The 14,928-nt window shown below is 38.6% G+C and overlaps 1 long non-coding RNA gene across 1 annotated transcript; it reads left to right on the forward strand.

Moving 5' to 3' along the window:
* Positions 1-240: 240 nt before the first annotated feature.
* LOC131255438 (uncharacterized) lies at positions 241-8,850 on the forward strand. The gene is made up of 2 exons (XR_009176027.1): positions 241-1,414; positions 8,594-8,850. It is a non-coding gene; the product is annotated as an uncharacterized LOC131255438 (long non-coding RNA).
* The last annotated feature ends 6,078 nt before the right edge of the window (positions 8,851-14,928 follow it).

Here is a 14,928-nt window from a genome sequence, read left to right on the forward strand (position 1 = left end):
ATATATGATGACGAGTTCTCATAAAAGTTCGCACCAGTTGCTTGAGAATTGGTGCGCAGCTAAGCATTGGAATATATATACATATATGTGTGTGTACATTGAGATATATATATACATAGACTTGTGTGTGCGCGCGCGCGTGTGTATATATATATGTATGTATATTTGTAGTAAGTCGATCCAAATCTTTTGTGGTCGACGGTGAGTTTCTAAATTTCATTCACCACCGTTTCTGTGGTGTGGTTCACTTTATATTTGAATATAGTTCATTTTTTGTGCCATGACCAAAAATGAGCCAGAAAAACGGATGAACCGCGTGGATATGGAAAATATGTATCAAGGTGGGCCCTACGGTCACGGCCAGACAGAAGTCGGTGACACCCTGACTTGACCGAATCCGCTGCCGCATGTCTTCAGGTGTATGAGGAGCGTATAATATAATAAGAGGACAGTATGTGGACGTCCTCAGGTGTCCAAGGACGATACAGTTGTTCTCAACTTTTTCTTCTCTCCATTTATCAATATGATATTCTACACGGGTTGCAGCAGCACGAAAAAGAGAGGCAAATAGGTTCATGGGTTTCATGATCATTCTCCATGTGAGACTCTGGAAAGCTGCTATGATGGCGATGATGATGATGATGGCACGCAATACCTTGGATTATCTCCCACCTTTCAACGCAACTGCCACCTATCATCAATCATGCCCTTTCTTCTTGTCCTACAGTCATCGTCGTCATCATCACGCCCACCCTACATCCCTAACCCTGACCCATCACCATCACAATCATTGCCCTTCATCTTCATCCCCTTTTATCCTTCTCATTCTTCCTCAACCACTCAAAGAAGAAGAAGATGATGATGATAAAGAAGATAGTTTTCAGTAGCTGTGATGGCCTTCCTCTCTCTCTCTCTCTCTCAACCTCACTTGTCTTTCTCTTTTCCCGGGGAATCAAGCGCATCGGTCCGATCCTTGCCCAGCTCAAGGAGATTTATTCTAGTATGTTTTTTGTTTTGGCTTTTATTCGATGAATAGCAATAATAAAAACATTATTACAGTGATGTTGTTAGATAAGATAATAGTATACATTTTTGGTGTTTTGGGTTTCCTTTGGGTTAGGTGATTGGAGATATGTTTTATGTTATGTGCTTCTTTTTGAACTTGTGGTAATTTTAGATTGTTTTGTACGGCTTTGATTGGCTTGCTTTGCATAGTCATGTGGAAGATGGTGTTGGGCTATTGTTCTCTTGGTGCAAGTTTATCAAAATTTTCATTTAATAGATATTTTTATTTCACTTTCTCTAAGAAGATCATGACATGTATTTTCTTGAGAGCATGCAATTGAATCATAGAAGAAGAGGGTTGTGTTTTCAGCTGCCCATTTTGCCGACCGCTGGCGTCTCAGATGGGAGGGTAAGAATTCTATCCTTCTTGGCTACACAATCAAATCATCCCATCGTAATACATCCGTAATTAGATTTATTGTAGTTCGTGAGATTTGGGTTTTATGCGATTCTACTAGTGAGGAGAGATGGAAGGTACTATGACGTATGTATCCTTTCTTGATGGGTTAGAAAATTGAAAGATTTGGGATCTTTGGTTTTGATTGCACATGTCAATTTCTACTCAAGACAAGGGTTGCGAGATACTTGCAAGCCTCGGGTCATTTCATTGAAGTCTAACTCAGCTACTTCAATGCAAACATTCATGAAGAGAGAGAGAGAGAGAGAGAGAGAGAGAGAGCATACATGCATGTATCTGTGAAAACTAGCTGCATCCCCCTCTCCATCTGGTTGTGTATGCCTGTTCGTTGGTCGGAGGTTACTGTTTGTGTGTATGTGTGTGTGTGAGAGAGAAGATAAAAACATCTATCTCTGAAATCCAGCTGCAGCTCTCTCTCTCCCTCTCTCTCTCTCTCCTGTTTTGTTTTCGGGGGTTGGGTCTCTCTCTTGAGAGAGATAGAGAACCCTCTCTCTACCGTTGGGCGTATACATCCAAGTGTGGCTGTATCCATGTGTCAACGTATGTGCGTGTACATGTATGATCCAATGTCATCCATACTCGGATTAGATAAATATGAAGAGATTAATGTGTAGAGATATATAGCATTATCAATTGGATAATTTACTTGTGCGCTTACTGTCAACATGCATTATCATTGTGGATGCCTGCATGTGTTATACAGTCATGTGCTTTTATACATCATGTACTTATGTAAGGTTTTGCCAACCCCATTGATTTCGGATATTAATCTTCCTATGGACCCAACTCATTTTTTCTTTTTAGAACAATCATTTCCTGTTTAAGCCACCGCCTAAAACCCTATTTCTCTGAACCATGTATATCGTAGCTATGGACTACTTTCTTTAGCATGTTTCAAGCACAAGTTTTTTGGACAGTGGTTTGTCCTGTGAATGGATCACGCCAGCCCTAATCGTCATCTCCATGGACGGCCTAGATTAGTGATTTCATCCTCCAACAGGAGGTGATGAAGGTCAACAAAACCCTAACATGCAATTGTACTGCCAAAAAGGTTTCGTCCCCATCTTTAAGCGCCAAAAGTAAATGCAGCAAGCTTGCTACTATTGGCTCATGTATCGTGTCTTAGCTTACTCATGAAATCAGCCACAAATGCATGATTAAATGTAGACTGTTGGTTATCATTTTTTTAACTGTCCACCCCTTCCGATATGTGTGACCACCTGAAAAATGGATCTAGCTAATGCACGCTAGCTAAGGAGCATCCATTGAGTGGACCATCATACAATGTTCAGGAGACAAAACCGTAGGTTTTTTTTTTTTTTTAAAGATGGGATGATTTGAATGAAAATAAAAGTTATTTGGGTTACAGCTAAGCCGTGGAAGAAATGAAGATGTCATAGGTGTACGGAGTTTGAAAGGCGGTTACTTGTTTCAAGTATTGTGACTTTATGCGTATTGTTTCGAGTATTAGCTGACTTTCTGTGAGTGGGTGTGCAAGCTTTTTATTTTTCTTTTATTATTTAATATTATCATTTTTAATATATTTGATGGTGTTGTGCCCCTGGTATTATGGTGATGTTTGATGTAATGTGGTCATAATCATGCCTATAAGACCATAAAAAGTATCACCATCTTGAGAAGAAAAACCAATAAAATACAGAATCCCTCTTGGCCAAAATTTGGTTTATGTCTATTTTGCCCACTATCAATTCACAGGTGAACAATATACAGTGGACTCTCTTTTACTAATTTCTAAAGGTAATGACTCTCCACATAAAATATGTTCCTTGGTGGATAACTAGTAATCTTTAATATCTATTAACGAATGATTTTTTTTTCTAGCGTTTTAACATAGCATTAAATATTAGAAAGTAATTTTTATTTTATTTTTCTAATTGTGTTGATGCAAGAGCATGACTGGTTGGTGGAAAAACTCCTTCCGCCAGCAACCCATGAAATAGTTCGGAGAAATAGTTTTCCCGCCAATTAGCAACATCACTCGTAGGATGGGATTTTTGAATTCCAGTCTTGAGCCCCACGGGTTATTTTGGTCCTTTCACATAGTTTGTTTTTTGAGGTTGTGATGTTTGGCTAGGGACTAGTTGGAACTAGCTGTGACTGGCACATTTATCACTAGATTAGTTGCCCAAGATGTAAATACCCTATTTTGCATATAGGTGCTTTTTCAAGCCTCATCTACATCATGAGTAAGTCTTGGAAAAGAGAATTTATCTTAGTTCCTTTTAGGGCATGTTTGTTTTTCTAATTTCTTATGTCATGCAAAATAAATGAGTCATCATTATCATTTCATAGCGTTTGTTTAAACAGGAATTATAGTACATAAATGAAGAGTGAAATACACCTATAATAGGGGGCCGATAAAGAATGTTGTAATTATTATAATTTTACATTGTAAAATTATCATTTTCACTGTGATGCCGGGTGAAACCAACAATAGTAGCAATATTATAATCAAATGTAGGAGATGTCATCACATAAGTAAAAGAGTAATCATTATCTATTTCCTTCATTTACTATTGTAATTGAAAAAACCAAACACACCCTTAGTTTTTCTTAATTTTTCTTCCACTTTTCAATACTTTGGCATCTATACATTTCACCAATTAAATCAGTAAAAGAAATGGGTAATGATTGTACATTAGCTGTCTGATGACATTAGTTGAATTTGACATCAATAATGGTTTTGCTTAAATTGTTTGTTTTACATAGATAAAAACTGTAAAAATAATAATTTTATAATATAAATTTGTAATGATTACAAATTCATTTACTTCCTATCACATTTGCATTTGACACTCAAATTATATATCAGAATATTTATTTAAACATTGTAGAATAGTAATGATGACTTATTTATGTTATGTTACCATAAAAATTGACAAAACAAATAGGCCCTTAATTAATTTATTAGATTAAGTTTCTTTGTTCTACTTTAGTAGTCCTATATCTTTCATCAATTGGAACCAATGTGAATTTCAACAAAAACTTTATTGTAAGTCTTTGTGAAGAAGCTTTTGGAGTAATGAAATGCTAGCATCCGATGGATCTATGGTGGAAATAGAAATTCACACATGGGCAATGATTGCAACTTTGTGGACTAAACCCGAAGCTCGTATGCAAATCTTATGTGTTTCCAAGGAGCACATGCTGATGACAACTCAAGGGAAAGCTTGTGATTTCACAACAATAAATGGTAGATTAACAATTAATCCATGAGATGAGGGGATCGAGAGACTCCAAAAGCAGGTAGAAATTCTCTGTGTACTTAGCATGAATCCATCTATTAGCTCGTGATGCTGATGAACTAGTGTCTTTAGAAATATTCAACAACCACTAAAGACACTAAACTATCATAACCTGACATCTAAGATTTTCAATCGTAGCAACCCCTCGTATCTGCTTACACCACCAAAAATTTTCACCCAGTACAACTCAAAATCTCATGTCAACATCATTGCTCCAAGATGTTCAAGAACTAGAGGATTGGCGGAGAAATCCCCAGGTCCATGAACGATGATCTGATTTTTTTCAAGATTGAAGATAATTAGGTTTTGTGTTTTCATAGAAGATTTGAGGCAAAAGAGTTTAAACAAAGGCTTGAAGTGGTCAAGCAGATCTTTGACTTGAAATTTCATAAGATTGGCATATCAAGTTAGTGGAAACAGAATTTACCGTCTATGTTGATCTGATGGGAATCACTTCCATGCATAGAAATATCAAGGATAATTGAATATCATCATGTGGTCAAAGATGTGCTATTTAGATAGAAATACCAAGGATGATCGAACATCATCACCATCATCGTCCAAAGCATTTTCAAGCCTCCAAGGAGAATTTGAAGCTAGTTCAAGGTGAATCTAGATAGGTCAAAATAACTGCCCAATATAGTACATGATCGGCAATTGGATTTTGCAAGCAGATCGTGTATCATCAAAATGAAAAATAATTAGGAGAAGACTAGGAATAGTTTCAATTTTTTAAAAAAGCTAATGTAGTATGTTGGTCAAGTTTTGAAGCATCTTGGGAGAGCCAATCATTTTCAATAGATACAAATGTGATTACTGAAAATTTCAAGGACAGGTTCAAAAAAGACAACACTACCATTATTGCAACCAATTTTTGATGCAACTCCCATGTAAACTACTATGTTTAGACATGGACAACATCACAATTTTGAATGATGGATGTCTCTTAATGCTAACTCATTTTATATGAGAGGAATAAATAAGTTAAAGATATTCACATTCATAGATATCCACATAAGTGAAGCATTACCACATCAATACAAGAGAGGCAATGGCATATAGTTGGAAAGCTTTTATTACTATATTGGGTTCTTATTACATTCCAGGCCATGACATACTATAAGCCCTTAATTATACTACATAGGATAATCTTTGATTCTAAAGAAATAATAGATGACAAAGTAGTTAATTTAAAATAAAAGGTTAATATTTTTATTAATGTAGAAGCATGTTAATATAGATGGGAGTTCTGTGCCCCACCATTGATGTGTAAGAATAGGATCTCCGCCTCTTTATTTGATAAGCATTGTACTCTTTTCCTTATGTAAAGTCCTCGGTGTAATAAGTACAGGATATACCAGGAAAGAAAGAAAACTGCGCATAAGACTATGTTGCACCTGGGTCCTTACTCATGCCTTGGTGGTAGACTCACAAGAGTTTCAACACAAGGTCATGGGTTTGAGTACCCATTGTGGTGAAATTCCACTGTGGCGTGAGCGTGTGAGTGTGTGTGGGGTGTGAACGTGTGTAGAAAAGAGAGAGAGAGAGAGAGAGAGAGAGAGAGAGAGAGAGAGAGAGAGAGGACTATGCTGCAGCTCATAGGAGAGGAAGTGTGGGGCTGTATCCTTTTACAAAGCGCGCCACATGGTGTAATAAGCGGGTGTAACTTGGGTTGTTAAGGAACACATACAATATTCAACAAATCTAAGAGCACTCCATGAGGGAGAGCACTGAGTGGTGGCCAGGCTACTCTTTATTCACGGATGGGCATGGAATCATATTTAATGGTTATCAATGGGAGGGCACGAAAAAAGAAACAATGCCCAATGCAACAAAGAAGTTCTTCACCCTAGATGTCTTTCAGCAGATGAAGGGCACAGGCAAGTGGATGTTAATCCTTAAAATTAGAGGGAGAATGATGCTTGCTGCTGTAAAACACCATTCTTGAATAGAGGAGTGCCATCATGATGTCTCAACTGAATCTTCAGTTGGCTATTTTTCAGAAGAAGAGCGCAGAAGAGAAACTCCAAGATGAACGAACTTAGAGAATTCCAAAGTACAAGGAATAATTTGCGTAGTGTTGATTACACTCCTAATCTCCGCATTAACCACTTCTTCGTACGCTATAACTTTTAAGGCAAAGGTGCACTAGTTGCACTTGCAAGTAGGGAAGAGTTCATGTTCTAATCTTGCTAGCAAGAGTTCCTTGAGCAAATGACGATTATCGACCTGAGAATTTGAAGGTCTCTCCCTCCAAATTGACTTCATGATGGGGTATTTATAGACGAGCCCCCAAGTCTAGACCTCTCACCACTACTCACGCCCTTCACTTTGAGGAAGAACGCAACTAGCATTGCATTGTCGCCTTCTTTAGTTCAACAATTCAAAGAGAACGCACCAAGAAAAAGGCATTACGTAATCTTCCCTACTCGTGCTATTCACCAAAGCATGACCATAATTTTACTTCTTCATTGGTTACTTTTCTCGTTTAAATACTTATCAACAAGCAAGATATGTGTCATAACCTATTGAGGAAAGGCTAAATAAAGGTAGAGAAATTGTATGGAGAAGAGTGTTCTTCATCTTCAATTGTAGATTGTCTCCCATTACGATGGACACTATGTTCTTGTTGTTGCCTTCATCTATGACCACATCATAAATATTCTAGTTGATCTTGCATATGGTTTTGAAGATATCATGTTGCTATTGGGCCTTGTCTTGCACGTGGATGAATAGAATGAAACATACTTGTCCCAAAATATCCATCCTAGATCTCCCTGAGGTATTTTAGGCTGCTTTACTCTTTATTGAGCCTTTTCACTCATTCCTTTCGATGTTGGCCATCCATGAAGTTGTCTACTGCCAATTCTACATCATCCACTTCCACTTGAAGAGAACTCATCCTCGAGTTAATTGGTGATTGCACCTGCTCCTCTAGTTCATGATACTTAAACGAATTTTGGAATTTTTAACTTCTACAATATTGCCAAGTCTATAGGAATATCGACAACATATGCATTGTTGTTGATCTTTCAAAGTATCTAGATCGTCTTGATTTTCTTGTGCATCAGCTTAAGTTATCATGGGAACATGCTCTTTCCTTGGGAACATGTAATCATGGCACTTCACTTGAACAACTTCAATCGCTTCAGCTTGCCAACATCTTCCATGTACTTGGCATTAAACTCTTCCAGCTTCTTCTTGATGTCGGCATGCACTTTCATGATTTTCTCAGATGTTGTTTATGGCCATGCTCATCCTTGGCAACTTTGATAATGTTACAAACTCTAGCATATGCTTAGGAACATGACCATACACTATATCAAAAGAAGACTTATTTGTCCAGCTATTTGGCATTTTATTGAAAGCAACAAGCTTGATCTAATCACAAGAGAATCTGAATGAGGGATGGATGACAGTCAAGAGACCCAATTGTGTTGTCGACTGAATGCAGGCTATATAGTGTAACAAAATGGGCCTTCCCGAATCTAAGATTTAAATAATTATATCGTCCTTGGGTTTTATAATTTTGATTCGTTTTGCTCTTTTCCATTGTTGTCACTGAGCTGTTTGGAGGTAGGGTCTATGTACATTCCCCCTCCCCAAAAAAAGTTCTCTTTCCATTCCATCAATAAAATTATAGGTTGTGCGGTCCCATCTTTCGCCAAGACAAAGGATATATACCTAGAAACGGCGTATCATGATGATATGGCAATGGTCAATGGATGCATTCATTGTTATTTTGGTAGACCCTTGAACTTGTATTATATATTTTTTTTCATGTTTATATCGACAAATTTTCTGATGTGGGTTGAAAATGCATTTGGTGTTGTTGCGATAACAGGTGTTAGCCAAGCCTATTGAGGGGGAGGACGAAGACCATGAATCTGAGGATCCTACCTTACATGTATAACAAACCAAAAATAACTTTTATTTGGTTATCTAAATATTAGATTGCTGTACATTCATTGAATGGTTGAAAGTGAAAATTATCCGATGTTCTCATGGAAAAAGAATAAAAAAGTTTCCATGTATCTGAGGATAGGATTGTTTAAACAATCTGATTTTTAGATCTTAACTTAGTGATGGTGGTTTCTACAATTTAGTCCAAATTACATTTAATTTGAGTTAGTATATGCCACATGTGCCATTTCTAGTGCCTGCATATCAAGGTAGCGTGAGGATCAACTAAGTCCTCGAGTTGGGGATAGCAGCGATGGAAAGATTCATCTTAGCATTCTTGTTTGATCCGATTTCCATGTCCTTCAAAGCGCACTTCCGCGCAAAACTGAAAGAGGATGACATTGATTCAACGAGCTAGATCAGAATCACCCAGTAACCAACATTTAGCAGTTTCAGAATTAGACCGGATTGATTGTAAGAGTTCTAGAAGGTGGGCTTAATTGAACAACGGTCCAGATCTACCTACGGGTTAGATATTGTGATCAGGTATACCGGTTGGTCCCACTAAAGTTGTGATCAATCTTTAATTCGTGTAAGGTTGGTGTGCTTGGACTGTGATACACGTATAGTGTTTTGAATGAAATTGGAACCCTAAAATCATGTGGAGCCTTTGAGTTGATGGGTTTCAAACTACTCTATGCAACTATAAAAATGGGGCTCAGTCCCGAAATCTACACACGTTAGTGTTGTACCTTATTTTTTATCATCTTTGGAAGAGCCAATTAGGAAAGGATACATGTCATTGCACAGGAAGTATATAACATGCAAGTCTGGGAGGATATTTAGAGTGCGTGTTGCGGAAATAACAGATGACACTGGTTGGATAAGATACGCCATCCAAAGGTGGAGCGTGCCCGAGCAGTCGAACACGGAACGTGGTCTAGCGAGAAGCTGCTATCAAGACATATGTCAAAGAAGAGTTTGGAAGGCCGAAGTGGTGTTGAAGTGGTTTTTGTGACTGTCAAACGTGGGCAAATGCTTCCAAATGGTTCTCTCTAAGTTTATAAATAACAGAGGAGTTCAACAAAGTAAGTCGTCTCATAGAAACCCAAACAAATCAAAGCCATCTTTTAATTATCCTAGCATAACCTTTATGTTTCGTAGCATAATTTGTCTTTTATGTTCCTTAGCATAATCCTATATTGTGAGTAGTAGCTAGTAATCCAATAGCTATAATCCTTAGTGGTAACCAAGTCTACACTCATATGCTAGACCATTTCTATCATAATATAAGTTCTTTCAAAAAGGTATTTTATAGTTACTCCCTGCGATCGGCTGTAAGTGTTTCCTTTTTGTTTGCTTTTGTATTTGAAAGTCATTACATGTGGAAGGCAAGGTGCAACCCATTTTCGGAGGACGAACCCTACCCTTTGACAATCGTCTGATCACCTTAAACAGCTTATGAGTGGCTGAATAGGCGGCCAATCTCCTCAGGTCTCGGTCATATACAGTCAAGCTTGACGTATCTGCCTATCGAAGCGCTTGGGGTCAAAGTTGTTTGGTTGGAATCGAGCTACAAAATCAATTTTGGCATGCTCGCGTATATCACATGTGGCTGAATCTGAAACCGAGAGGCAACAATTTTTAGCACACTCGGTGAGATAGCTGATTTGGTAAACATACCGATGTGACTTTATCAATTGATCCGACTGCAGAAATATGAGGCAAAAGGTTACTCGAAACTCTTCTAGGTCTAATAAGCCCACAACACCTTTTGCACTACCTCCACTTAGAAAAATGCATGTACAATCAGCATCTGAACGCCTGAGTTTACCATCAAACCTAATGCCTAATCCTCCAAATTAGGAGGGGGTTATCTTCATCTCGGAGCAATCCTCTTTAGGTGATATTAGTTAGGTTGCGCGATATGCAGATAAGAATCCAACATATCGTGGAGCAAGGGAGGGCTCAAGTAGAGCAAGCATGAGCTCAGGCAGAACAATCACAGATTTATGTATACACCTTTAATAGGTGAATGGCTAGCCAGACCGAGAACTTGAACTAGATGGTAGTTATCCTTTCCAAGAGGGTATTTGGCACACCTCATAAAAATGTTGAGGTCAGTTCTATTAGAAACATGGTGCTAGTATTGCCAGTTCCTCCCCCACAACAGAATTTGCATCTTGCTTCGACACAGGGTATGAGGAATGCGCCTTTGCCTGCTGAATTCAGGCGACCCAAGCAGAAGGCTAGAAACTTCATTCATGAAGTTAGAAATCAATGAATGTCGAAAGGGCACCCTTTCCTTAAGAATCTACCTTATAATGGGGGACAATACTCGGTAGGTACAGATTCGCCACCAGTGACCGAACCTCAACATTTGGATCGCGATCAAGTTATGTAATTGGTCCAGGAAGTGGCAGGCCAAGTAATCAGCTGCACAACTACCCCAGTATACCACAAACCTTATCCTAAATGGATTGACTAGCAGTATCTATTGCCTAGGAATTATGGACCAAACTTTGCACTTTTCAAAGGTGACACTGGTCAATCAACCATAGAGTACATAGGCCGATTTATTATACAATGTGGTGAATTGGCTAATAAAGATTATCATAAGTTACAACTATACGTTCGGCCATGCTTTAACTGCAATGGCATTTACTTGATATTCTACTTTGTTGTCAAACTCCATCTAAACCTGGAAAGAGATGGAGGAGAAATTCCACGCCCAGTTCTTCTGTAAGGATAGGAAAAATTTTATGGTCGAACTTGCGCGTTTCTAGCAGTTGACTAGTAAATTGATCGAAAACTATATTGATCAGTTTGAGAGAGCAAAAAGTTGATGCAAGGTAGTCACAACTAAGGCTAAGTTCATACAACTCGCCTAAGAGGTTTGGAATCCAAACTCCACAAGAAGTTTATTAGGATAGAGTTTGTGGATTTATGTGACTTGACAAGAAAGGTATCCCGATATGAAGCCCTTCTTCAAGGAGAAATGCAAAAGAACTTGTTAGCTAGGACATACTTCTATGATCCTAACTACGAGGTGGTTGCAACTAAGGTTGTGGCTATGAAGCCATTTGTGTATTCAACATTGGTTAGAAACTGCACCAACCACACAAAAAACTCATAGGGTTTATATGTTCAACATTACCCGAGCTAACGACATCTTTGATATAATGTTGGTCGGGAAGTGCATTAAAATTTTCATTAACAATAAAATATCCATAATCGAGGAGTCACAAAAGATCCAATATTGTTAGTGGCATGGAACCCATTCCCACTCCACTAACAATTACGTGGTTTTTGTGCATATCATTCAGGACAGCATCGATCAGGGATTACCAAAATTCCCTAAGAAAGAAAATGAAGCAATGTTGATTGATACTAATCTACTTCTACCTAACCTAAAGATCAACATGGCCACGGTCAATATTTAGAAGTTGGCTCGACCGTGATAGAAGGTTGACTTTGGGCCTTTTGATCACCAGGTTGTGGCACAACAACTAGGCAAGAGACGTTATACATCTTGTCTAACATCCACAAGTGTAGAAGTATGGCTGAAAGCAGCACCACACATCAACCGCATATCACACATGTGCAATCGATGTACAAGGACAATTTGGCCGACCAATCTATTACCTGGTTTAGCTAGTCAAACCAAACCTTAATTTTCATAGAGGGTCAAAGGAACGAACTCGTATTAACGACGGAGAACATATCACCCTGACATTGACCAGTCTCGGCTAGCTCCATTGTTGGGACTTAGGATGGTCAAACCTCTACCTACCCAAGAGGAGGTCTGGAGGAGGATGAGTCGCCTCAAATTCTCAACCATACCTAAAGGGATGACTCACATGGAGAAGCGACGTTGGCAAAGGTAGCATGCTAATAAGCAAAGAGAGTTAGTTGATGTGAAGAATGACCTTCAGTAGTAGTCATACGACCACACCATACACTGAAGATTCCCCAGCCAGGGGATGAGCACTTGGTTGTGAATGCGATCAATTTGGTCATAAAACCTATCCCTAATGATCTACCTGTGGAAAGCTAGCAAATTTATATGAACGATAAGAAAGATACTGAAAATGTTGAAGGCTCAACCGAGTATCTTAGCGATGAGTGCTTCTAGGGGGACGACCGGATGATTGAAGAGTTTCTTGCTACAGAAAAATTGTTGGAAGAAACCCCAGCTAATCCTAAAGAGTTAGTGGTGGCTCCGATGGTGACTTGCCCAAGTATCGTACCCACTGTCAAGAATGCTAAAGACCAATAGAATTTGGAAATGCCTGGGGGGAAATGTCCAAATTCTATGATAGTGTTGGATCACTTCCACCAGTTGTGGGGAACTACAACATGGTGCTCACACTCCCATTGAGTTTTCAGGCCAAGCCATCTCAGCCTAACAAGATATAAGAGATGTGGAAGAGATTAGTCCTCCAATGATAATACAACATGGTTCCTTTTACCTAGAGGAGAAGACCAAAAATGTATCAACACTTATTGTTGAGCCAGATACGTGATCCGAGAAAGTGGTCATAGAAAGACCTACCATTACTATGACCCAACACCTAAAGATGTTGTTACGAGAGTCCAATTACTAGAGTCCTGGTTGACAATGGGGCAACCATGAACATCTTTCCTTCCAAAATGATGGAAAAATAGGGAAAATCGAGCCCGACCTAATTCCAACAGAAGTCACGGTTAGCAATTTTGCTAAAGGGATAACAAATTAAACAACATGGCTTCTTGCTTTTCGAGTTAATGGTGGAAACCAAGAAAGTGTTAGTCGCTTTCTTTGTGGTCAACACCTCATTTAATCATAATGCCTTGCTAGGGAGATACCAAATACATTATTTTTCATGTATCCCAACGTCTTTGCAACAATTCATAATTTTTTGGAACTAAGACAAGGTTGAATTGGTGATGACCGACAATAAGCCATTCTTAGCCATATCTAATGCATCCAAGGCCCATTTCTATGAAGAAGAAGTTGGGTCGATATGTTTCACTAGGAGAAATAAATATGGGTGCCCAACTGGAATATCTAGTGCAATTAATCCAGAAAGCATAGTGTAAGATATTGCTATAATGATACACCTAAATGATGAACTATCGAAGGCTATAGTACCTTGTTGGGTAGTTTTGCATTATACTATAAAAGATACCCCAGACGAGTATAGCATCAATCAATAGGAGGACGACCAAGTTCATGACTAGACTAAAGAAACTTGAGGAGAGCTTAAGAGAATATTACAATGGCTGCTTTGTCAACCTGGCCAAAACTGTTATACCAATCGATGAGGTGGTCGAAGATGGCATAGATCTAAAGAATCTAAAGAATGCTCCAGAAAAGCTAGATGATTATCAGGCCCAGGTCCATGATCCCATAGTTAAAGCAAATTTGGGGACAAAGTAAAATTCCAAGTTGACTTTCATTAGCGGTTTGTTAGAACTACAAGTCCAGGTCGAGCTCACTAACTTGCTCAGGGAGTTTGCTAACTATTTCGCATTGGATTACCATGAGATGCCTAGTTTAGATCGAAACCTGGTCGTGCATAGGTTATCATTAAGGGAGGGGTATCGGATGATAGCACTTAGGTGGATGACAGCGGAGGTTACCCAGAAAATAAAAGAGGAGATCGAATGATTGTTGAAGGAAGGATTCATCAGTCCCATCAAATATGTCGAATGGATCTCTAATGTGGTTCCATTCATCAAGAAAAATGGTAAGCTTTGAGTATATATTGATTTTAAAAACCTAAATCAAGCCACGCTTAAAAATGAGTATCCTATGCAAACGATCGATCAGTTGATCGACCGAGTAGCTGGGCATCGGATGGTTTCCTTTATAGACGACCATTCGGAATGCAACTAAATAAGCATAGTACCTGATGATGTGCCAAAATAGTATTCAAATGCATTGGACCTTTGGAGACCTTTTGTTGGGTGGTTATGCCATTTGGGATTAAAAAAATGCCGGGGCTACTTATCAAAGGATAATAAATACTATCTCTTATGATATGATTGGTTACTTCATGGAAGTATACATTGATGATATAGTGGTCAAGTCGATAAATATTGTGGAGCATATTACCAATTTGCACAAATCATTTGAGCGAATGAGGATCCATAAGCTACAAATAAACCCTCTTAAATGTGCTTTTGGTGTCTTAACTGAAAACTTTTTAGGATTCCTTATGCATTAGTGAGGGATCGACATAGATCAAAACAAGGCATGAGCGATTGTAGAGGATCACCTACTAAGGAACA

The sequence above is a fragment of the Magnolia sinica genome, chromosome 9 (genome assembly GCF_029962835.1).
Source record: "Magnolia sinica isolate HGM2019 chromosome 9, MsV1, whole genome shotgun sequence".
NCBI lineage: Eukaryota > Viridiplantae > Streptophyta > Magnoliopsida > Magnoliales > Magnoliaceae > Magnolia > Magnolia sinica.